The sequence below is a fragment of the Phoca vitulina genome, unplaced genomic scaffold (assembly GCF_004348235.1).
Source record: "Phoca vitulina isolate PV1807 unplaced genomic scaffold, GSC_HSeal_1.0 scaffold2, whole genome shotgun sequence".
In the NCBI taxonomy this organism is placed as follows: Eukaryota; Metazoa; Chordata; class Mammalia; order Carnivora; family Phocidae; genus Phoca; species Phoca vitulina.
Window position 1 is genome coordinate 15902271 of NW_022589705.1, and position 24626 is coordinate 15926896.

Sequence of the window (24626 nt, forward strand, 5' to 3'; positions counted from 1 at the left end):
AGGAAGTAAAAATGTCTGTGTCTGTTTGTAGACAATATGATGTCATATATAGAAAACTCTAAAACTCCATTAAAAGTCTGTCAGAACTAATAAGTTAATTCAGTAAGATTGCAGGATACAGAATCAACATACTAAAATCAGTTGTGTTTCTATACAACAATGAACTATCGAAAAAGAAATTAAGAAAACAATCCCATTTAAAGTAGTATCAGAAACAATTAAATACTTTGGAATAAACTTAACCAAAGAGATAAAATATTTTAAGTTGAAAATTATAATACATTAATAAGAAATTATGGAAAACACAAATAATGGAAAGACATCCATGCTCATGATTGTTAAAATGCCATACTACCCAAAGCAATCTACAGTTTCAATGATATTTCCATCAAAATTCCAATGGCATTTTTACTGAAATAGGAAAAATAGGCTTAAAATTCATATGGAACTACAAAAGATCCAAATAGCCAGTGATCTTGAAGAGGAAGAACAAACTGAAGGTATTACACTTCCTGATTTTGAAATATATTACAAAGCTCAGTAATTAAAATGGTATGGTATTGGCACAAAGACAGACATATAGACCAATGGAACAGCATAGAGAACACAGAAACAAACTCATAGATATATGGATAACTGCTCTTCCACAAGAGTGGAAAGAATACGCAATGGGGAAATTGATTATCTCTTTAACAAATGTTGTTGTGAAACTAAATATGCACATGCAAAAGGATGAAATTGGACCTCTATCTTTCACCATACGTAGAAATCAACTGAAAATAGATTAAAGATTTCAATGCAAGACCTGAAAATATAAACACTTAGAAGAAAACATGGAGGGCGGGCTTCATGACATTGATCTTGGCAATGATTTCATGGATATGACACCTAAAAGATAGGCAAAAAGCAAAATTTGACCTTTGCATCTGAGTTATCAATAATGTTTTTTATGGTTCTCCAAAAAAGAATTATGGTATATACAATTGGGGAAAACATAATAGGCTAAATAAATGTCAATGTGCTATAAGGAATGCCGCGTCAATATCACTGGAGACATGATTTTGACATTTTTTGCCTTTGAAATTTCTTTTTTTTTAAAGATTTATTTATTTGAGAGAGAGAGAGAGAGCACATGGGAGAGAGGGGCAGAACATAATGTGTCTTCAATGCAGGTTTTATTTTCCATGACTTTCAGATGTTCTGTTTTCTTCATGGAGCTTTTTCCCATTTATCTATATGTCCACCCCTTGGTATTTATTATTGTCATGTCTGATGGTAGGAGTGGTGCTAGTAGTAGCACTCATGGGGTGATGTTAAAAGAAGAAGTCGAAGTAGGAGTGGGGTAGGAATGAGTCCTCTTCATTGGAAATAATGTAGGGGTAGCAGTAGGAATTGTTGCCATGTGAATGGGATTTCCTCTCACTTCCTATTTTTTAATTAGTATTGGTTAACAAAGTCATTAACCTTTGTCAGTAAAATAATAAAAAAAAAAACTGCCTTATGAGTTCTAATGATTTTTCAGCAAATACCTTGGGTTTTCTGAAGATGAAGCATTGTTTCATCCTTTCCCAAGCTATAATTCATTCTGTTTGTGCAGGTTCTGACTTGCCTGCCCTCAGATCCATTTTGTTGACTCTTCTTTGTTTCACGGGACAAACAATCCCTGCAAGAGTCATTTCCCACATTGCTGTGTTAGCCAGCTTCTGGTGTGTATGGCCAATGGAAGGTGTTAGCCAAGCTTGGAGGATAAAATACAGGGAGAAACTGGGACATTTTCCTTCCCTCTCTACTGATATCACTGGCATTAGCAATTTCTCCTCTGGGGTTCTAGTTACTTTCATTCTGGTTCACTGGATGATGAGTTCATGCCACTTTTCCTTTATGTCCCTCCACCCTAGGGACTGGCACCCTCTTTGGCTGCCAATCTCTGGGATAAATATTTAGCTTCATAGGTCCTCCATCCTTCATGAATTCAATTTCCTGAATTATATTATCTCAGTTTTAAATGCTTAAAAATGTTCTGTCCTACCAATTGGATCTTGATAGAGGGTTTAGTGTATTATTATCTTGGCTAGAAATGTTTGAACATTTTACAAATTGTACTGATTTCCATGTCAACATCTATATTGACAAATAAAATTTTATCCATGCTGAGTTTATAGAAAATTTAAGGGATATATGTAAATATTTAGGAATGCATTGGGTGCCACAGTCCTTTTTAGAAATAGGCAAGATATGAATTAAAACACTTTTTTTTTTTTGTGAGTGAAAACACTTCTTTAAAAGGTTTTAAGTGGTACCTGTCAAACCATTCATGAAACGTGTTAAATTTTACTTAAAACTAAATAATTTTAATCATGCTATAAGTGGCTGAAAAATTATAAATACATGATTTAAAAAAATAGAGTTGAGGACTTCTATTCAAATATCATGTATATGTAACTAAAATCTTTCCATAAGTAAAGAGTAAAGAGCTGTTGATGAAATCCACAGCTTATTCTTATTTGGAAGATAAAACCACCAGCAAGGTTAGACAACTTTCATACAGGACCTGCATACAATCCAAACAATATAAAATTACTAAGTGCCATACACCATAGAAGTGATCATTAACTCTGTAGATTTGGTAATAATTCCTCATAATTATAAAGCAGACATTTTGCTAACATGATTTTCAGATAACTGTTATTTAAAAAGTAGCTATATTTGAGACATTATAAAGTGTTTTATTATTTATTTTTCCCTCTGAACCACTTATTTTTTTTTCTAAAGTTTCATTCATTCATTCATTTATTCTTCAAATATAAATTAAGTGCCTTCTATGTAACAGGCACTATTCTAGGAGCTTGAGATATATCAGTGAGCAAAAGAAACAGAAGATTCTAGTCCTTGAGAATTTCCATTCTAGCTTTAAAACAACAATAACAAAAACATAGTAAAATATCTGTTAGTGTTTAACTCTTAATAATGTCAATAGCCTATACTGTATTGTTTGTAATTTTTCACCTATAGGTAATGATTATATATACACACATATATATATATATATATATACATATATATAAAATATGTATAGGTAATGATATAGGCTATATGTATATATACTCACCCTAAATATAATTCATAAGGATTCATAAGCCAGGTGAATATTCTGTAAACACAGAAAAGAATAGTTAAGTGATAAATATTTAGTCCATGTGTAGGAAAAAAAAATGTTAAAGAAACCCACTGATCTAATCTACTCAGTAAAATTCAACCTTCTAAAGGATCAAATGGTTTATGGAGCATTTTGTCAATGTTGGTGAGCAATTATTCTCCACTTTCACGAACTACAAGACAAAACAAAATTTAAATTTAGAGGAAATTGTACATAAAAGTTGTGAAACACTACAATACACTGGAAATATATGAAATGTTTTCTGGGGATCATTAAGCATTGGTTTAACAAGTACATTTCTGAAATGATTTGGACATAGTAAGAAAGAATGCAAATCAATGGACTCTGAATGGCTCTTTCACTGTATCTAAGTTATGATTTCGGTTACTTTTTAGTGTTTACTTTCTTTTAATTTGCCATTAAAAATTCAACTAAATCATTCAACTAACCATATTTATAATCTGATAAGGAAAGTTTGGGGTGATAAGGTTACAGGTTTGTTTTTATTTATAAAGTTGTTTCCTTTCTTAAGGAAGAAACAATAAAGATCACGTTTAGTTTTGAAAGTCAAGGTCCCCTGGACATAGCTTAGATCAAAGGTCAGACAAAGAGTTAATTTGCTCTCCTTAATAAATCCACAGAATGAAGTAGTAGGTCTTCCTTGGATATCTGTTGAGTACAGAAATGAGACTGGAGTTGACAGCTAAAAGAAGGAAGTGTAGAAGTCTTAGTGACATAATGGCAGGCAGGGAGTGGTTCAAGAACTTCAAAAAGACAAGGATATCTAATATTGAACTTTGATTTGAAAAACACAGTATTCCATAGAAAGTTGCTGATTGTAGCAGGCAATCAGGGAATATCTGGTGTGGAAAAATAATCTGGATAGGAAGAAAAAGTTACAGGACTTAAAGTACTGTTGAGAATACAGGAAGCTTTGGAAAAAGGTTGACTGGAGGGACTAGATAAACCAAATGTCCCACCCACACTCCACCCCTGTCCATCCAAAGATACTGGAGAGTATCTAACCTTTCCACTATATGTGCAAGAAAGATGGTAATCCTTGTATTTGAATATTTAAATATAATGTCATTACTGGAACTAAAGATTTTCTATTACCAAAAGTCATCTTGATTATGCTTATACTTTATTATTTCAAGTATAATAAAATAAGATCATAATGTATCTCTAAAGGTCTTTAATCTAAACAAATAAAATACAAAACTATTCATAACAACTTTTATTAACTACTTGAGGGAGAGCATACTAGTTGCAACTTAAATGAAGAGCTAACAGTGTGAGTACACAAGAAATAATTCTGCCTCTTTTAGATAAGCCAAAGTATCAAACATCCTTTAAAATACTGCTAGTGATGGTAAAACACATGGATAATTATATGTTAAATAAATAATAAATTTCAGCTGAAGGCTTAGTTTTTAAGAAAATTAATACTTGGAAGGGTTAAATCCCATCTAATCCTTTAGAGAAGAAGCAGAATGAAATTATATTTACAGGATATTCAAAGAATTCATTTAAAGTCAAGTCTTCCCTGCAGTTTCAGGCTAAGAGAGTTTCGTTTCTTGCATAATACTAGCAAATTTGGGGAATCTTAATCATATTTTTGAGAAAGTACTACTCCCTCACGTGAGTATATTTTTAAACATTTACTGCATTCTTATGGTATAATGAGGTCATTTTTTTCCTTTTGGTCAGAATACATCTCGAAGTTAATAACTGATGTCAGTGTTTCCTAACTACATTTAAGAAAAATCTTAGATTAACCTGCATACAGTAGCATTATGGATTCTTCCCATCCCTTTGTTAATATTTAATGGAGAAAGGGAAAACAAGCTGTAAGGTATGGTGGAGACAGGTAGGGAGAGATATGGTATGTGCTCATGAATGTACAAAACATTTATAACTGGGGTTACCAATATCACAGTTATCTTTTAATGATATTAAGGAATAAAAGTACCCTTGCTCTCATATTTACCTTGGCAAGTTCATAGATATGTCTTGGACTGAAATGATTGAGAAACAGTGATTTACACACATGGAAAAAATATGATTTAACTAAAAGTAACTATATTTCCTTAAAGTCTTTGTTCTCATATAGTCACTAGGAAAATATGATTTAAATAAAATAAATATATTTAACTATCTTTTCTTATAAACGTGTGAGTGTGTATGTGTGTTTGAGATAATTTTAAATTTACTTTGCTGGATAGTATGAAAGGGAACGATTTTGCCCATTGTAGAAGGTACACTAACATGGTGTTAAAGAGATTTGGATTCTAAAGCAAGTTCACCAACATACGTTGCTATATATGTGAATTGAGGCAACACCATTGAGGCAACTAATCTATCTTTAGTTCCTGGTTTATAAAATAAGTTGATTGAATTTTTAAAATCTTCAATATTTCCTTTAGGTCTGATATTCTTTGAAACAACATGTAATGAAGAACATTTTAAAATATTACAGTCTTCTTCAACACCAAAATGAATTTTGTTGGTATGTTGATTTTTTGTTGAAATTTCTATAGAAATTTAAATTATTTTATGTTTCCAACAGCAACCAGCAGAGTTATGGTCAGATGTTATATTCTGGGGAATGTGTATTTAAAAAAAAATACAGAAAATTTTTTGATTCATTATTCATTCATGCACTCAGCAAATTTTCATTGAAGACTTAGTATATTGAATTACCTCCTGGAGATAAAAAGGGCAGGCAAATGCCATTCACAAGTTCAGTTTCTTGATATCCTGCTTGGCAAATTAATTTTACCATTTTCAGAAAGTTCTTGTCAAAACAAGTCACAGAGGAAAATGTTATAAAATTATAAATTGCAATGGAAAAAGTGTTTGATCTGAAAATTAAATCTATCCATATGAATGGGTAAGACAAAATTAATGATGAATCTCAGATCTGGACCTCTGAAACAAATAATGCAATATATGTTAAGAAAGAAAAAAAGAAGAAGAAGAATGTAGCAGGAGGGGAAGAATGAAGGGGGGGAAATCGGAGGGGGAGAAGAACCATGAGAGATGATGGACTCTGAAAAACAAACTGAGGGTTCTAGAGGGGAGGGGGTTGGGAGGATGGGTTAGCCTGGTGATGGGTATTGAGGAGGGCACGTTCTGCATGGAGCACTGGGTGTTATGCACAAACAATGAATCATGGAACACTAAATCTAAAACTAATGATGTAATGTATGGGGATTAACATAACAATAAAAAAATTAAAAAAAAAATTAATGATGAAGTTGTTACCAAAAACCATAGAATCTAAGCAGGTAAAGGGATATGGAAAATTCCACCCGAATTGAAGTGAGTCTAGAAATCCAGTTCCACAGCTTCAAAGATCAGTTATTATGGGACAACCTAAATATGGGGGAAAAAGTCTGATCATGAAACCAAACTGACTCCTTTCTTTGTGACTAATACTCTATTTCTGGAAAATATGCATTTCAAAGCACCATGAAGAGCTGAAATTATGAAAGAGGAATTCAAAGGCTTGAAAGCTCAGCTGGTCTGAGGTGAGGAAAAGAATGTAGGGTTTGAGACACCAAAGTAAATTACTCTAGGACTGAACTCTGGGAAATCAAGGACCATACCCTAGAACGACCCTTTTCAGGGTCAAGATTTACTGAATATTACTATTTATGACTGTTAAACTTAAATTTCATACTCTTTCTTTAATCAAAACCTTTCTCATTTATACTAAATCCTTTTTGGATGAAAATATTTAGTTTGAGATGACTTCATTATTTTTCAAAAAATGAATTCATCACAATTTACTCATAACAAAATTCTTGATCCTTATTTAGTATTAGCATTAAGCATACTTACGGGAACATGATACACATTTTAAGAATAAAAGCAGCAATATGCAATGAAGAACATTTAAAACTATCCTTGTCTTTTTGGACACCAAAATAAATTTTGTTGGTATGGGGTTTTTTATTGAAATTCAAAAACATATTTAATGACTTGCTTTCTACCTAAGTATTAAAAATGTGATAAATATATGACCATAGAGAACTTTATTTTGAATGATTAACCTTGAGTCAGACAAATATTTTCAGTTAGTGTTCCAGGAGTCAAATCTCCTGTCTAATTTAAATCAGCGTCATTAAAGCTATCATCTCTGTCAGAAAAAAATTAAAGTTAGCACATCTGCAAGGCAGTGCAGCTCGCCAAGTCCCACTGTCTGCGGGCAGGCTGCCCAAACAAACAAAAAGTAAATAAATAAAATAACGAATGTCACTTTTAGTCATTTGTGCTGAAGCACAGTGCTACTCTTTGCTTGAATGCTGCTCGTGGAGGGAGTTCAAAAACAGGAAATGAAAGGGGAAAAAGAGGCTCTTTCACAAATTACTGACTCTCTAGACACCAAACTGCTTTTACCTCTGAATTCTCTGCTTGTAAAAATGCTAATTTATCATCACTCTGGAAGAAATTAAAAAATATGCTACAAATTAATAGTCTGATATGACTTAAAATGTAAAAGTTACTTTTATCTTTTTGATCATCTTTCCTTGTCAAAGTTTGTCTGGCCAAAGAATCTGAAGAAAATAGGCTCCTTATTAATAGCCCCTCTCTAAAAGATGCTATTTCTCAGAGATGCTATTCTCAGAGATCTTCTCTGAAAATAGTCTGATTTCATGCACAGATGAAAAGTGTCTACCCTTATTTGTTTAACAGCTCCAGTATGAAAAAATAGAAGAAAACTACTAAAATAGTAGAAAACGACATTTGGGGTTTCTAATTTTCATAAAATTTCTTAAATTACTTTAAAAAAAAATTCAAGGTCCTTAAATGGGAGGAAAAATGCATTTTTAGTGCATGGGCTGTTTTCAATTTTTTCCACCCTACTTCAGTTGACTACAGCATGAAAAGAAACCAAAAAACTATTTCACACTAAATGTACTGTAGGAAGGGAGTGGTGCTAGTGGTTAAAGAGTGGGATTTGTAGCTCAATTTTTTGAGTGCTATTTCTGGCTTAATCCCTGGCAAATTCTGTGGTTTTGTGATAGTTGCTTATATGGTCATATATGGGTTTGCCTATCTGACGACCGGGTGTTGTGAATGCTCTGGACTCCTAAGAAGAAAAGTGAAATAGAGACTTGCATTAAGCTGATCCCACCTCTTTTAATATAATCCTTAAAATGCTTTATTTCGGGTTTGTCCTCATAATATTCTCTGGTACCTACCATAGCTAATGTCCACCAGATATTGAAATTGTGCCCATCTTTCCATATCCAACCTGAATAACATTGTGTCCTAATCATTAAAGTTCATTTGGCTGTGAGAAATAGGAATCTTCTCTGGCTAGGTTAGGCCACAATGGAAATTTTTCTTCCACTTATGGAGGAGTTGATTTATCACAATTTTATGATTGAGATAACTTAAGCCTGTCGTAAATGTGGGTCACCATTCAGAACAGTAAATATAGATTTCAATTGATTTGCTTGATATATATCCTATGGGATATTTTACACAGGAACCAAAATAAGACTAGTTTACTTTGTTATCTGATAGGTGCAATGAATGACATTCGCTATAGACTGAATGTTGTGTCCCCCCATCCCCCAATTCATATACTGGCCTCCAACCCCTGATGTGATGGTATTTGGAGGTGGGGCCTTTGTTAGGTAATTAAGTTACAAGGTGGAACATTGGTGAGTTGGATTTGTGCTCTTATAAGAGAGTCTCAGAGAGCTACATTTCCCCTTTCAGCATTTAAGGTTATAGTGAGAAGATTGTCATCTATGAACCAGGAAGCGGGCCCTCACCAGACACGAAATCTGATGGCATCTCGATCTTATACTTCCCAGCTCCTGGAACTGTGAGAAATAAGTTTCTGTTGTTTATAAGTTACCCAATCTATAGTATTTTCTGTTATAACAACCCAAGCAGACTAAAACATTTTTCTTTCAAAAGTATCTTAATTCTGATCAATAAAAGCAGACTATTGTTGTCCTACTTGAAGCTATGTACACATCCCTGCTTCTTATAGCTGTAAATAAAAAATGTTCTTATTCCTGAACTTGTCTTGTTATTTTTTTTTGTTAGTGATAGAAAGACATATATTGGTATATTCATATCTATAGCTGTCTATCACTCTTAAAATACCACTTACTTTAGAAAGTAGAACATCAGTCTGTACCAAATTTGCCAGTGTGGGGGGTTTGGGAGCAAGATGGCAGAGGAGTAGGAGACCTGGATTTCGTCTGGTCTCAGGAATGCAGCTGGATAGGGATGAAACCATTCTGAACACCTACAAACTCAACAGGAGATCGAAGAAAAGAATAGCAACAACTCTCTGAACAGAAAAGTGACCACTTTCTGGCAGGTAGGACGTGCGGAGAAGTGAATCCAAGGCGATATTTGGGAGGATAGACAGCGGGGGAGGGGGCCTCCGTTGGCCGCTTCTGGCAAGTGATAGAGCCGGGGAGCACAAAATCAGAACTTTTAGAAGTCTGCTCCGCTGAGGGAGGTCGCTCCGGTGGCTAAGCGGGAGGGTGGAACCCTCGCGGGACAGTGTGGTCTCAGGACCCTCGGGGTCACAGAAAGACCGGGGGTGCCTGAGTGCGGCAGAGCTCCCAGGTATCGGAGCAGGGAAGCCGGCTGCAGAAACTGAGCCGAGGCGCGAGCTCTCAGCTCGGGGTTGCCATAAACCGTAATCCGCGGCACAGATGGGCCACTGCTCCTCCAGCAGGGACCCAACAAGCGGCAGATCCGGGCAGACTCCCCTTCCTCACCAGGTGGCGCGGGAGCGCACCGCAGGGATCTGCTGGATTTGGAGACTCCACACCGGGTCGGGTGCCAGAGACAGAAACGCTGGGTCACAGGCCAGGTGAGCATGGAGTACGGCCGGAGACCGGGGAGACAGGAGCGATTGGGGGCGCACTGAGGAGCGGGGCCCGAGTTCTCGGCTCCTCCTGGGCAGAGATTGGGAGGCCGCCATTTTCACTCTTGGCCTCCAAAGCCGAACGGAAAGCTTGCAGGGAACAAAAGCTCCCGAGAGCTAACCCGAGCAGATTACTTAGCCCAGACCAGGCAAGGGTGGGGCAATTCTGCCTCGGCAAAGACATTTGGGAACCATGGCAACAGGCCCCTCCCCCAGAAGATCAGCAAAAACGGCCAACCAAGACCAAGTTTACCCATCAATGAGAACGGCAGAACTCCAGGGCTAGGGGAATACTGCACATAGAATCCATGGCTTTTTTACCATGATTCTTTAGTCTTTCAAAGTTAATTTTTTTTAACTTTTTTTTTTAATTTTTCTTTTTCCCTTTTTCAACCAACATCTTATCAATCCCTTTTTTAAAAAATCTTTTTTATTTTTCATTTTTAGAGTTATATTCTATCCCTTCATAGTAGTTACTCTTATTTTGGCATATATATATATAAGTTGTTCTCTCTTTAAAATTTTGAGATAGTTTATTCTAACAGATCAAAATATACCCTAAATCTCTAGTGTATGGTTTTGTTCTACTCTCCTGCCTGATCACATTCTCTCCCTTTTTTTTTTCTTTTTTTTTAATCCTCTTCTTTCTTTTTTCAAACAACTTCTTATCAATTCCTTTTATAAGATTTTTTTTATAATTTTCATCTTTACAGTCATATTCCATCCTTTCATCATATCTACCCTTATTTTTGTACATATATAAGTTTTTCTTTCTTTAAAATTTTGGGAGGCACTTTCTTCTAACAGACCAAAATACACCCAAAATCTAGTGTGTGGCATGGATCTGTGCACCAGCCTGATCATATTTGATCATATTCTGTTTTTTTGTTTTGTTTTGTTCTGGTTTGTTTTTATCTTTTTCTTTTTCTTTTTTTTTTTCTTTTTCTTTTTTCTTTCTTTCCCTTTCTTTTCCCCCAGCTTCAGGTCTTTTCTGATTTGTTTAGAGTATACTTTCTGGGGATGTTGTTACCCTGCTAGCATTTTGTTCTCTCATTAATCTATTCTCCTCTGGACAAAATGACAAGACGGAAAAAATCACCTCAACAAAAAGAACAAGAGGTAGTACCGACTGCCAGGGACCTACTCAATACGGACATTAGTATGATGTTGGATCTAGAGTTCAGAATCATCACTTTAAAGATACTAGCTGGGCTTGAAAAAAGCATGGAAGTTATTAGAGAAACCCTTTCTGGAGAAATAAAAGAACTAAAATCTAACCAAGTCGAAATGAAAAAGGCTATTAATGAGGTGCAATAAAAAATGGGGGTGCTAACTGCTAGGATAAATGAGGCAGAAGAGAGAATCAGTGATATAGAAAACCAAATGATGGAAAATAAAGAAGCTGAGAAAAAGAGAGATAAACAACTACTGGATCACGAGGGCAGAATTCAAGAGATAAGCGATACCATAAGACGAAACAACATTAGAATAATTGGGATCCCAGAAGAAGAAGAAAGAGAGAGGGGGCAGAAGGTATACTGGAGCAAATTATAGCAGAGAACTTCCCTAATTTGGGGAAGGAAACAGGCATCAAAACCCAGGAAGCACAGAGAACCTCTCTCAAAATCAATAAAAATAGGTCAACACCCCGACATCTAATAGTAAAACTTACGAGTCTCAGAGACAAAGAGAAAATCCTGAAAGCAGCTCAGGAGAAGAGGTATGTAACCTACCATGGTAGAAACATTAGATTGGCAACATACCTATCCACAGAGACCTGGCAGGCCAGAAAGGACTGACATGATATATTCAGAGCACTAATGAGAAAAATATGCAGCCAAGAATACTATATCCAGCTAGGCTGTAGAAGGAGAGATAAAAAGCTTCCAGGACAAACAAAAACTAAAGGAATTTGCAAACACGAAACCAGCCCTACAAGAAATATTGAAAGGGGTCCTCTAAGCAAAGAGAGAGCCTAAAAGCAACATAGACCAGAAAGGAACACAGACAATATACAGTAACAGTCACCTTACAGGCAATACAATGGCACTAAATTCCTATCTTTCAATAGTTACCCTGAATGTAAATGGGATAAATGCCCCAATCAAAAGACACAGGCTATCAGATTGGATTAAAAAACAAGATCCATCGATATGCTGTCTGCAAGAGATTCATTTTAGACCCAAAGACACCCCCAGATTGAAAGTGAGGGGGTGGAAAACCATTTACCATGCTAATGGACACCAAAAGAAAGCTGGGGTGGCAATCCTTATATCAGACAAATTAGATTTTAAATGAAAGACTGTAATAAGAGATGAGGAAGGACACTATATCCTACTTAAAGGGAATATCCAACAAGAAGATCTAACATTTGTAAATATCTATGCCCCTAACATGGGAGCAGCCAATTATATAAGGCAATTAATAACAAAAGCAAAGAAACACATTGACAACAATACAATAATAGTGGGGGACTTTAACACCCCCCTCACTAAAATGGACAAATCACCTAAGCAAAAGATCAACAAGGAAATAAAGACTTTAACTGACACACTGGACCAAATGGACTTCACAGACATATTCAGAACATTCCATCCCAAAGCAACAGAATACACATTCTTCTCTAGTGCCCATGGAACATTCTCCAGAATCGATCACATCCTAGGTCATAAATCAGGTCTCAACCAGTACCAAAAGATTGGGATCATTCCCTACCTATTTTCAGACCACAGTGCTTTGAAACTAGAACTCAATCACAAGAGGAAAGTCGGAAAGAACTCCAATACATGGAGGCTAAAGAGCATCCTACTGAAGAATGAATGGGTCAACCAGGAAATTAAAGAAGAATTAAAAAAATTCATGGAAACCAATGAAAATGAAAGCACAACTGTTCAAAATCTTTGGGATGCAGCCAAGGCAGTCCTAAGAGGAAAGTATATAGCAATACAAGCCTTTCTCAAGAAATGAGAAAGGTCTCAAGTACACAACCTAACCCTACACCTAAAGGAGCTGGAGAAAGAACAGCAAATGAAGCTTAACCCCAGCAGGAGAAGAGAAATAATAAAAATCAGAGCAGAAATCAATGAAATAGAAACTAAAAGAACAGTAGAACAGATCAACAAAACTAGGAGCTGGTTCTTTGAAAGAATTAGCAAGATTGATAAACCCCTGGCCAGACATATCAAAAAGAAAAGAGAAAGGACCCAAATCAACAAAATCATGAATGAAAGAGGAGAGATCACAACCAACACCAAAGAAATACAAACAATTATAAGAACATATTATGAGCAACTCTATGCTAGTAAATTAGATAACCTAGAAGAAATGGATGCATTCCCAGAGATGTATCAACTACCAAAACTGAACCAGGAAGAAATAGGAAACCTGAACAGACCTATAACCACTAAGGAAATTGAAGCAGTCATCAAAAATCTCCCAACAAACAAAAGCCCAGGGCCAGATGGCTTCCCAGGGGAATTCTACCTAACATTTAAAGAAGAATTAATACCTATTCTTCTGAAACTGTTCCAAAAAATAGAAATGGAAGGAAAACTTCCAAACTCGTTTTATGAGGCCACCATTACCTTGATCCTAAAACCAGACAAAGACTCCATCAAAAAGGAGAATTACAGACCAATATCCTTGATGAACATGGATGCAAAAATTCTCATGAAAATACTAGCCAGTAGGATCCAACAGTACATTAAAAGGATTATTCACCACGACCAAGTGGGATTTATCCCTGGGCTGCAAGGTTGGTTCAACATCCGCAAATCAATCAATGTGATACAATACATTAACAAAAGAAAGAACAAGAATCATATGATCCTCTCAATAGTTGCAGAAAAAGCATTTGACAAAGTACAGCATCCTTTCTTGATCAAAACTCTTCAGAGTATAGGGATAGAGGGTTCATACCTCAATATCATAAAAGCCATCTATGAAAAACCTACAGCGAATATCATTCTCAATGGGGAAAAACTGAGAGCTTTCCCCCTAAGGTCAGGAACACGGCAGGGATGTCCACTATCACCACTGATATTCAACATAGTATTAGAGGTCCTAGCCAAGTAATCAGAAAACAAAAAGAAATAAAAGGCATCCGAATCGGCAAAGAAAAAGTCAAACTCTCAGTCTTTGCAGATGATATGATACTTTATGTGGAAAACCCAAAAGACTCCACCCCAAAACTGCTAGAACTCATACAGGAATTCAGTCAAGTGGCAGGATATAAAATCAATGCACAGAAATCAGTGGCATTCCTATACACCAACAACAAGACAGAATAAAGAGAAATTAAGGAGTCGATCCCATTTACAATTGCACCCAAAACCATAAGATACCTAGGAATAAATCTAACCAAAGAGGCAAAGGATCTGTACTCAGAAAACTATAAAATACTCCTGAAAGAAATTGAGGAAGACACAAAGAAATGGAAAAACGTTCCATGCTCATGGATTGGAAGAACAAATATTGTGAAGATGTCAATGCTACCTAGAGCAATCTACACATTCAATGCAATCCCCAACAAAATACCATCAACTTTTTTCAAAGAAATGGAACAAACAATCCTAAAATTTGTATGGAACCAGAAAAGACCCCAAATAGCCAGAGGAATGTTGAAAAAGAAAAGCAAAGCTGGCATCACAATTCCAGACTTCCAGCTCTATTACAAAGCTGTCATCATCAAGACAGTATGGCACTGGCACAAAAACAGACACATAGATCAATGGAACAGAATAGAGAGCCCAGAAATGGACCCTCAACTCTATGGTCAACTAATCTTTGACAAAGCAGGAAAGAATGTCCAATGGATACAAGACAGTCTCTTCAACAAATGGTGTTGGGAAAATTGGACAGCTACATGCAGAAGAATGAAACTGGACCATTTCCTTACACCACACACAAAAATAGACTCAAAATGGTTGAAAGACCTAAATGTGAGACAGGAGTCCATCAAAATCCTAAAGGAGAACACAGGCAGCAACCTCTTCGACCTCAGCGTGCAGCAATTTCTTCCTAGAAACATCACCAAAGGCAAGGGAAGCAAGGGCAAAAATGAACTATTGGGACTTCATCAAGATAAAAAGCTTTTGCACAGCAAAAGAAACAGTCAACAAAACCAAAAGACAACAGACAGAATGGGAGAAGATATTTGCAAATGACATATCAGATAAAGGGCTAGTATCCAAAATCTATAAAGAACTTATCAAACTCAACACCCAAGAACAAATGATCCAATCAAGAAATAGGCAAAAGACATGAACAGACATTTTTCCAAGGAAGACATCCAAATGGCCAACAGACACATGAAAAAGTGCTCAACATCACTCGGCATCAGGGAAATCCAAATCAAAACCTCAATGAGATACCACCTCACACCAGCCAGAATGGCTAAAATTAACAAGTCAGGAAATGACAGATGTTGGCGGGGATGCAGAGAAAGGCGAACCCTCCTACACTGTTGGTGGGAATGCAAGCTGGTGCAACCACTCTGGAAAACAGTATGGAGGTTCCTCAAAAAGTTGAAAATAGAGCTACCATACGATCCAGCAATTGCACTACTGGGTATTTACCCCAAAGATACAAATGTAGGGATCCAAAGGGGTACTTGCACCCTGATGTTTATAGCAGCAATGTCCACAATAGCCAAACTGTGGAAAGTGCCAAGATGTCCATCGACAGATGAATGGATAAAGAAGAAGTCGTATATATATACAATGGAATATTATGCAGTCATCAAAAGGAATGAGATCTTGCCATTTGCAACAATGTGGTTGGAACTGGAGGGTGTCATGCTGAGAGAAATAAGTCAATTAGAGAAAGACATGTATCATATGACCTCACTGATATGAGGAATTCTTAGTCTCAGGAAACAAACTGAGCATTGTTGGAGTGGGGGGTGGGGTGGGAGGGATGGGGTGGCTCGGTGATAGACATTGGGGAGGGTATGTGCTATGGTGAGCGCTGTGAATTGTGCAAGACTGTTGAATCACAGATCTGTACCTCTGAAACAAATAATGCAATATATGTTAAGAAAAAAAAATTTGCCAATGTGATAACATTTTCTCTAGATTCTATTATTTTTATAATTGAAATATATGGAGGAGTAACAATTTCTTGATTTTAATATTTATTATATAAATCTTGATTTCTCTACATGTGCTCTTTGATTAATTTTTTACATTATTTACAAATATTGTTTATATAACTGTCTTTTAGAAACAAATATTTTAGATAGTATGGAGGAAGAGAATAAAATCTCTCTGAAAGAGCTTCAAGAAAAGTTGAGCAGTCAGAAACGATAAAATAAAGCAAACCCTATATAAACATATATTTACGTATTTATGATATACAAAATAAACATTTATAAATTATTTATTTATTTTTTTATTGTCAGGAATTGGCTTATGTGGTCATGGAGGCTGAGAAGTCCTATGATCTACCTTCTGCAAGCTGGAGACCCAAGTGATATAATTCAGTTGGAATCCAAAGGCTGGATAACCAGGGAAGCCAACAGTATAAACCTCAGTCCTAGGGTAAGAGGCAATGAGCTGAGCTGAGATATCTCAGCTAAATGTTTGTCCTTGAAGCAGGAGAAAAGGGTGTGTGGGATACCTGGCTGGCTCAGTCAGTGAAGTGTGCAACTCTTGATCTTGGGGTTGAAAGTTCAAGCCCCACATTGGGTGTAGAGATTACTTAAAAATCTTAAAAAATTGGGCGCCTGGATGGCTCAGTTGGTTAAGCGACTGCCTTCAGCTCAGGTCATGATCCCGGAGTCCTGGGATCGAGTCCCGCATTGGGCTCCCTGCTCGGCAGGAAGTCTACTTCTCCCTCTCACCCTTACCCCTCTTGTGCTCTCTCTCTCTCTCTCTGTTTCAAATAAATAAAATAAAATTTTTTTAAAAAAATAAAAATCTTAAAAAATAAAAAAAAAGGAGAAAAGGGTGTGTAATAAAATATATCATGGACTAGCACTTCAAACCTGTTCTTAGACCTCCCTTTCTTCAACATTTCTCACTTAACAATGACTGCTAAAAGTCTATTTTTTCCAGTTTCCATTGTGTTCTCTCCTCATCTTTTCCTTCTAGTTGCCCTGGAATTCTCCCTTAAGATAAGTAATTTTCTCCCATGCTGATTGCTTTTCTTGCAAAAATACTCAATCTTTCATCCCTGTCCTGAAATTTTGAGGAATAAAATTCTCTGACAATGCAAGATTCAGGAAAATGTCTTAGTTATAGATTTGGAATGTAAATGGACTCAAAGAGGTCCACAGGCTATGAGAATAATAGGCTGGATAGGCATTCCTTTTAAATATTCCCCAGGAATATTGCTAAAGAAAAGGGTGGTAAAGACTGAGCCAGGTTTTCAATAAATAGTAAGAAGTACCTTTCTTGGTCTATAGTCAGAGACTAAATAAGTACATATTTGTTCAGAGCACTATAATATCCATTACAAAATCTCTCGATAATGTTTACATTTCATTAAGTTATTTATGTGAGCTACCAAGGTGTGTGTGTGTGTGTGTGTGTGTGTGTGATTTATGTGTGTATTTAAAACATTTCGATCATTACATGATCAAATTTTATGTAAGTTTAATCTCAAATAAAATCCATTTAAAACAGTACTAAAGAATATAGATTTTGTAAAAAAATCACTTTCTGTAAGTAATAACAGTTATTCTCAAAGTAGGATGCCTTATTTCCTAATTAATTGACTTATTAATAGATTTTTCTTTCTTTACCCGAATGTTAAGGTTCTAGGATTTTAGCCAATATCCCATTCAAATATTTAAAATCACTATCCCTATATATGATATTTTTTTGAGAATAACTCATGGCACTATTTTTACCATGGTCTGTATTTTTAGTACAATATGAATATGTTTATATATGAATTAAAATTTTTATTTGTCACTAATGATTTGAAATCCTTATATGAATTCCTTGACATTTTCCTTCTTTCATTCTTACCCATTCAGCAAAATTTAATCAGATATTCTGCTTCAGAATTTTTGGGTAGGAATAATAAGAGAAGACAATGGAGACTATTGGAAGCAGTGATGGTTGTTGTCAATATCAAAGTGCACGGGAGGTTAGACCCAAACCATACAGGATTCTTATTATCATGAAATTGTAGAAATGAGGAGGAGATCTAAACTTGATGAGACTGTATCAGCAGAATGGATCCGTCTGAAGTTTGAACACTGATATACTAAAATATTCCAGTAAACTGTGCCTCAAGGAATACGTGGAACTTTGTCTTGATTGTCTATACCTCAAAAATCTTGTTTCATCAGTGGCACTGGTGTTCAGCCTTCCTTCCAGGTTGGTAAGAGTCCCATGGTATTGCCAGTATCTTCCTGGGGATCCAATCCCATCTTGGGTCTCAAGAATATAATGACTCATATCTAAATTTCCAATGCTTTATTTTTTTATTTTTTTATTTTTTTTAAAGATTTTATTTACTTATTTGACAGAGAGAGACACAGCAAGAGAGGGAACACAAGCAAGGGGAGTGGGAGAGGGAGAAGCAGGCTTCCCGTGGAGCAGGGAGCCCGATGCGGGGCTCGATCCCAGGACCCTGGGATCATGACCTGAGCCGAAGGCAGACGTTTAACGACTGAGCCACCCAGGCGCCCCATAAATTTCCAGTGCTTTAAAATAATGGACAAAATCACTTAAACAGACTCTTTTGTGTTTTAAATCTTCATTAAAGTGCACAATTAAGTGTAAACAAAACCATGCAGAGTTCAATGAGAAGAGGAAACCAAGACGTTCAAGATACAACATAGAATGAATGTGTAGTTTAGAAGAAAATGTGTAGTATAGAAAGAAATATTTATCTAAGGCTTGATATGTCTTGTGCCTCAAAGTTTTAAAATTTTGAACTAGAAGTTTTTTTTTTTTTTAAGATTTTATTTATTTAAGAGAGAGAGAGAGCACAAGCAGGGGGAGAGAGAAAAGCAGACTCCCCACTGAGCAGGGATCCCAGGACCCTGGGATCATGACCTGCCACAGCAGATGCTTAACTGACTGAGCCACCCAGGTGACCTGAACTAGAAGTTCTTATGTAATACTTATAATTTTCAAGATGTTCCATGCATTTACAAAATATTAATGTAATAATGATATTTCTTCTGTTTAACATACTGAATGCTTTTTTTCCTTTCTCTTCTTAGAAAGTATAAAATGACTTAAGGTTAATGTCAGTAGTGTTTCCTGTCTGCAAAAGTGTATAAAGTCATTAAGTGATTTTAAAATTCCAGAAGAGAGTGAAACTTGAGCGTTGGCATTGAAATAACAGAACTTATCTTCATTTATCTTTAAGAACAAGCTTTTTATTTCTTAGAAATGTATTCAAAGATATAACTCTTTAGTTAGATTTATAGATTTTTTTAAAAGCTAGAAATAAGGTCAGTAACATTACCTTTCCTTATTTTAAGATTTGTAGTATTGGGGATTTTATTCATTTTAATAGTTAATCTATAAGAAAAATAATGTACCTACTATAAAATACAAAAAAATATATTCTAAAAATGCATTATTTATAAGGAAAGAATTGATAATGAGAGCAGAAGTGTGAAATAAAATGTTTGCCACATATTCTGTTTCTGTAGTCCTAGTTTGAATTCTGAGTATGCCTAACATCATCCTTAAAATGAAACTATTAAAATTACCACATCCCTGCCTTATATGAAGACCAAGACAACAAAATAAGAATTTTGAATAAAAAAGTTATTATAGTGACAAAGGTGTTTTGTGTTTAAAAGCATATCTTCATATGAAATATTGCTTGTTTTACAACCATTTAAATCCATATGTGATTTTCCAGTCTTAACACATTACATTGTGAAAACTTTTGAAATAGGATCTATTGTTTGTCCAGCATTTGAATGTGCAATAATTGGACCATACCAGCATTGGCAGAAAATATAATATTGGGAGGGTATTAAATACTGAGAATCTGCAAAACAAGTTAAGTTTGGAGTTATTCATCACAGATGTTTTAAAAATCAGATCTATTTCGATATTTAACCATATTCACTAGCCTTAAATCTTGTATTTGGCATTTGTTCTTGCATCAAGAGAATGTATAAGACTGTCATATAAAAATAACAGCAATATTGCATATAAGTCAGAAATCTGTTTTTTCTGAGTCTTCAGTTTCCAAAGCACATGCATTTGGTTCCAGAATGAAATGAATTGGTACAAATGGTGGAGGCACAAAACAGATTACATATGGCTGTCTGGAAATAATAATCTTTTTAAGTCAAAAATACTGACAAATGCCAGTGGGGTGGATCACTCTGTGAAGGCAGGGGAGAGGTGGAAAAAGAAAAAGGAGTTTACTTATTTGAGAAGGTGCAATGATAGATGTGGTCATCTTGGCTCCTTTTATTATTTATATTATGAAATGATAAGTTTCCAAAAAAAAAAAAAAAAACAACTATTTGTATGAGTAAATTCTTAAGAGGAAATAATCTCTTTAAAGAAGCTGAAATCCTTACCTTCAGCAACCTTATTTTATTAGGACCAGCCAGTGTGCATCAAGATGACTACAACTCCAATGATAGATGGGGCACCATATAGAGTGAAACATCATTGGGATATATCATTGGTGTGGTACTTCTTTTGGCCATGACACGTGGTTCATTTAAATATTTAAAATCCCATCTTCTACTTCTACTGATAGAGATGTTGATGCTGTCCTGTACCACTCTGTAAAAAGTTGTGCTATATTTTTGCTGACACACAGGAGCTTAGTAAAAGCCAAATCTATTCAATTAAGAAGAAAAAAAGATACAGAGAGTAAAAATATCTTGACAAAGGTCCAAAACATATCCAAGTTTTCACCCTGAATCATTTTGTTCTCGTTCCTCTTTTCTACTTTGGACAATTATGAAAAAGAACTAGGATAACAAATATAGCTAACTAAAGTATATTTTAAGAGAGATGTACATGCGTGTACAAGGCCATATTCCTTCCTTGTTGTGGCTTCACTTATATTTTGTTTTCTTTAGGTTATTTTAAACAGGATGGTTCAGTCATTTCTGAGTTGGCTCCTTCAACACTCTAACAGACCAAACTTTTCATCCAAAGAGTCTGTTTTATCATGGAAATTGGGCTAAATTTGGATTTCTCTGAAGTTCTGTAAGTTGTTTCACAGGAAAGGTGCCAAAAAATACCCAGTTGTCACTATGGGGTACTTGTGAGCTAGGATGGACTATGGAAATAAACTTTTCTGTCCTCTCCCCGCCCCCACTTTTTACAGTACAATGGCCCATCTGTGAGGTAAGAGGGACTAACACCATTTTTAAACAGAGCCTAATTTTTAGCCTCTCATGTATTAGAAAAACTGTAAAATAAATGTCAAACTGCTTAGTCATTTCTTTCTTAAAATAATTGACCTAAGTTCAGAAAAGGGCAAGAAAGACAAACCATTAGGCACAGTAAGAGAGGGATTATATTCAACAGCAATTTTCTTTTAAAAGTTTTAAGTATTTCTGATGTGTGTGAGAGTTTCCCACCCCCATAATAATTTCTCATTCAATAAGTCAAATTTGGTGCAATGGTTTTAGTTATAGTAAAATGTTTGGAGAAAATGTATATACATATAGTAGGTATATATGTGTATACTTTATATACACTATACATATTATATGTATCAATATCTATGTTATATGTAACAAAAATAGGAAGGACAAAACATCAATATGAGAAAAGAAGAATGATTTAAAAGATGACGCATCTTTTCTAAAATCTTGCTACTTAATCTTCTTAATCTTCTTCTTTCCCCTAGTTCTACCTGTAGTGATTTAGGTCTTATTATGTAGAGTTCTGTCTATTTCCAGTACTTTATTACTATTTGTATTCTGGGCATCCAGCTCTGGACCAGGTTTCTTCATTCCCAGGTTGGTTATTGAGGTCTCCATATTTAAAACATGGATTCTCAATCTGTATCCCCTGATTCCTAGAGATACGTGAAGAGATTAAGGGAGATCTATTATGAACTTTTCATAATGTTCACTAAAGCTCCATGAACTCTGAAGACTGTCTAGAACATTTAAATTCCTCTAATCTGACCTCCCACTCAATTATCAAATTATTATCTTAGTTTCTCTGAGAAGCCAATATGGACAGTCAACCTAAAATACTGCTACAAAAGAAGTGACCAATTTTTTTCTCTACACCATTTCCATCTTGGTTTTGAAAGGCTTACAAACAGAACGAATTCTACAAAGTTGAGCAAACAACTCCAAACATTGTTTTTTAATGTGACAAGATAGGAAATGTCATACAGCTAATTGTGCTCCAAATTAGAGACCTATGTCAAGGAAACTGCCATATTCTGTTACATTCTGAATCTATGTATGAACGGCAAGGACTGGCTGAAAGATGACCTAGGAAGTGATACCCCTGGAAGTTATGCCTTGAGAAGTTGAAGGCGGTGAGGTGTGTGCCTTCCAGCTTCCCTCTGTTCCCTTTGTTGTTTAGTGTTACCCTTCCCTCTGCTGAATTCACGCCCCTGTAAATCCATGAGCTGGCTCCTGGGAGGCTCTAGGTCTGGCCTCTGGCTACAGACTGCAGGAGTCAGACATAATTACCTACTCCTTACCATGAATCTACTATGTTTCCTTCCAGAGGCATTAATTCAGACCCAGATTATGCCTAGCTGGGCAGTGGCCAGAGGAATTTAGACCACAGAGTACAGAAAGCATAAGGTAGTAATAACTCTATTCACCCAAGACACTTTGCCTAAAAGGACCCTTTCACCCCAGTGAGAAGGCCTGAGATGTGACCAGAAGGTGGGGCGTGCTTAGACTGACTGCATTATTTCTCACCTTCTAGAACAGTATCAGGCCATCGAATTCTCAGTAAATCAGGAGAGCTACTGAGAAACAATTTGGAATATCATTCCTATATGTTGCTGCAAGCGCTATTAACTATCTCTGGCTATTGAGTTGATTCAGGAATCTGGCAGCCTCACAAATACATATTCCTGAACTTTGTATTTATTTTGCTCTTTTACATCAAGGGGAAGTCCTGTAAAACAAGTTCAGAAGTATACAAAGAATTGAACAGAAAAATCGTGTTTCAGAAAATTTGGCAACTGAAAATACACATGAATTTTTCATTTTGAGAAGATGAAGGATAATTAAGATGGTAAATTGACCCATGTTTCCATCAAAAGGTTCTTACTTTGTAATTGTACTTTCCACATTTAAACACAATATAATATGTAATCATTTTATGAAATTACATGAACAACTTGAGTTGGATTCTGAAAAGCTAGCTGGTGATATTTCTCTGCAGCTAGTATAAGGCATCCCAAATATTCTGCCAATAGCATTTCTAACATAAAGTGGGGTTTTCATTTGTTTGTTTGTTTTAAACCATTATCGAAGAAGTAAACTTCTTGATGTGGGAATGGTTCTTTGTCACAGAGGCTGACAGTCATGTTGCAGGTATTTTTTTGATTTAGTATTAGTTGCTTTCCTCATTTTATATGCATCTTCTCTGTTGTTAAACAATTCCATCTTGGGCCTCCATCCTGTCTCTGAAAACCTTCCTTCCAACTTCTAAACCACATACATGGATTATCTGATTAATCTAATGGACCATGAGGTATATTTTGATTACTAACAGAAAACTAGTTTCCTAGAGATTAGTGGACATATGCGCCTCATAAACTTAGTTGAGAATCCTTAAGCATTGAAACATCTTAAATACTCAGTATAGGTCCTGGGCATAGTGTCCAGTCTTTGTCAACAGGAAAATGTATTCATTCACTCAGCCCATCTCTACTAAGTGCCTAATGTATACTGGCTACCTTGTTGGGCACTGTTCCAGAAAATTTTTGAAAGAGATCTCAGGAAATATTAAGGAGCAAAAAGGAGCCAACAGGAGGGAGTAATTTAAGCTTGGAAAAAATGACCAGGGAATCTCTATTCCAGGTTTAAGTGGATTACTTTGAGGAAGGGTAAGTAGAAGGAATTTAGAAACCTGCCCCTTATTATTTTCTCTTTTGAGTGACCATGTTTTCAGCTCCTCTGAGGCCCTTTACAGGACCTGTGGGCCTAAACGCTTGGAGATCTCTGCTAGTTGCCTTCCTTGTATTTTCTCCTCCCCCTTTGCCCCCTCATTCGAGATCAGGTCAGAATCAGCTAGAAAATTAAATTACTCACCCCCTCAATGTCAGCTCCCATACATCTCTTTCTCCTCCTGCCTCATGAGTACAGTTCAGCTCTTTAAGAGACGAGACTCTGAATGAAGGTAGTGCAGAATTTAAACATTTAAGAGAGAAACTTGTCAGTTTCAGAACTCGAAGGACAGCTTCACTATAAGATCAGGGGTTTTGACCTCTTGGGTCCCTCCATCTCACCTTCATCCCTTTCTTCTAATTCTTAGTTTAAAAATTAAAAATAAAATAAAATAAAAATACTTTTCGGAGCAGGCAGCGCAAGGAGTCCTCTCGTTCCACGTTTGCTATAAGAAGCAGATTTTTGCACAGGATAAGGTTACGGCTGCCAGCCCAGAACTCCAGCGGTGTGGCAAA

General features: G+C 35.9%; 1 long non-coding RNA gene across 1 annotated transcript; it reads right to left on the bottom strand.

The window, feature by feature from the left end:
• Nucleotides 1-3109: 3109 nt before the first annotated feature.
• On the bottom strand, nt 3110-24545 carry LOC116643593. The gene is made up of 3 exons (XR_004301574.1): nt 24453-24545; nt 24256-24333; nt 3110-3151 (listed from the first exon to the last, which is right to left on the bottom strand). It is a non-coding gene; the product is annotated as an uncharacterized LOC116643593 (long non-coding RNA).
• Between the last annotated feature and the right edge of the window lie 81 nt (nt 24546-24626).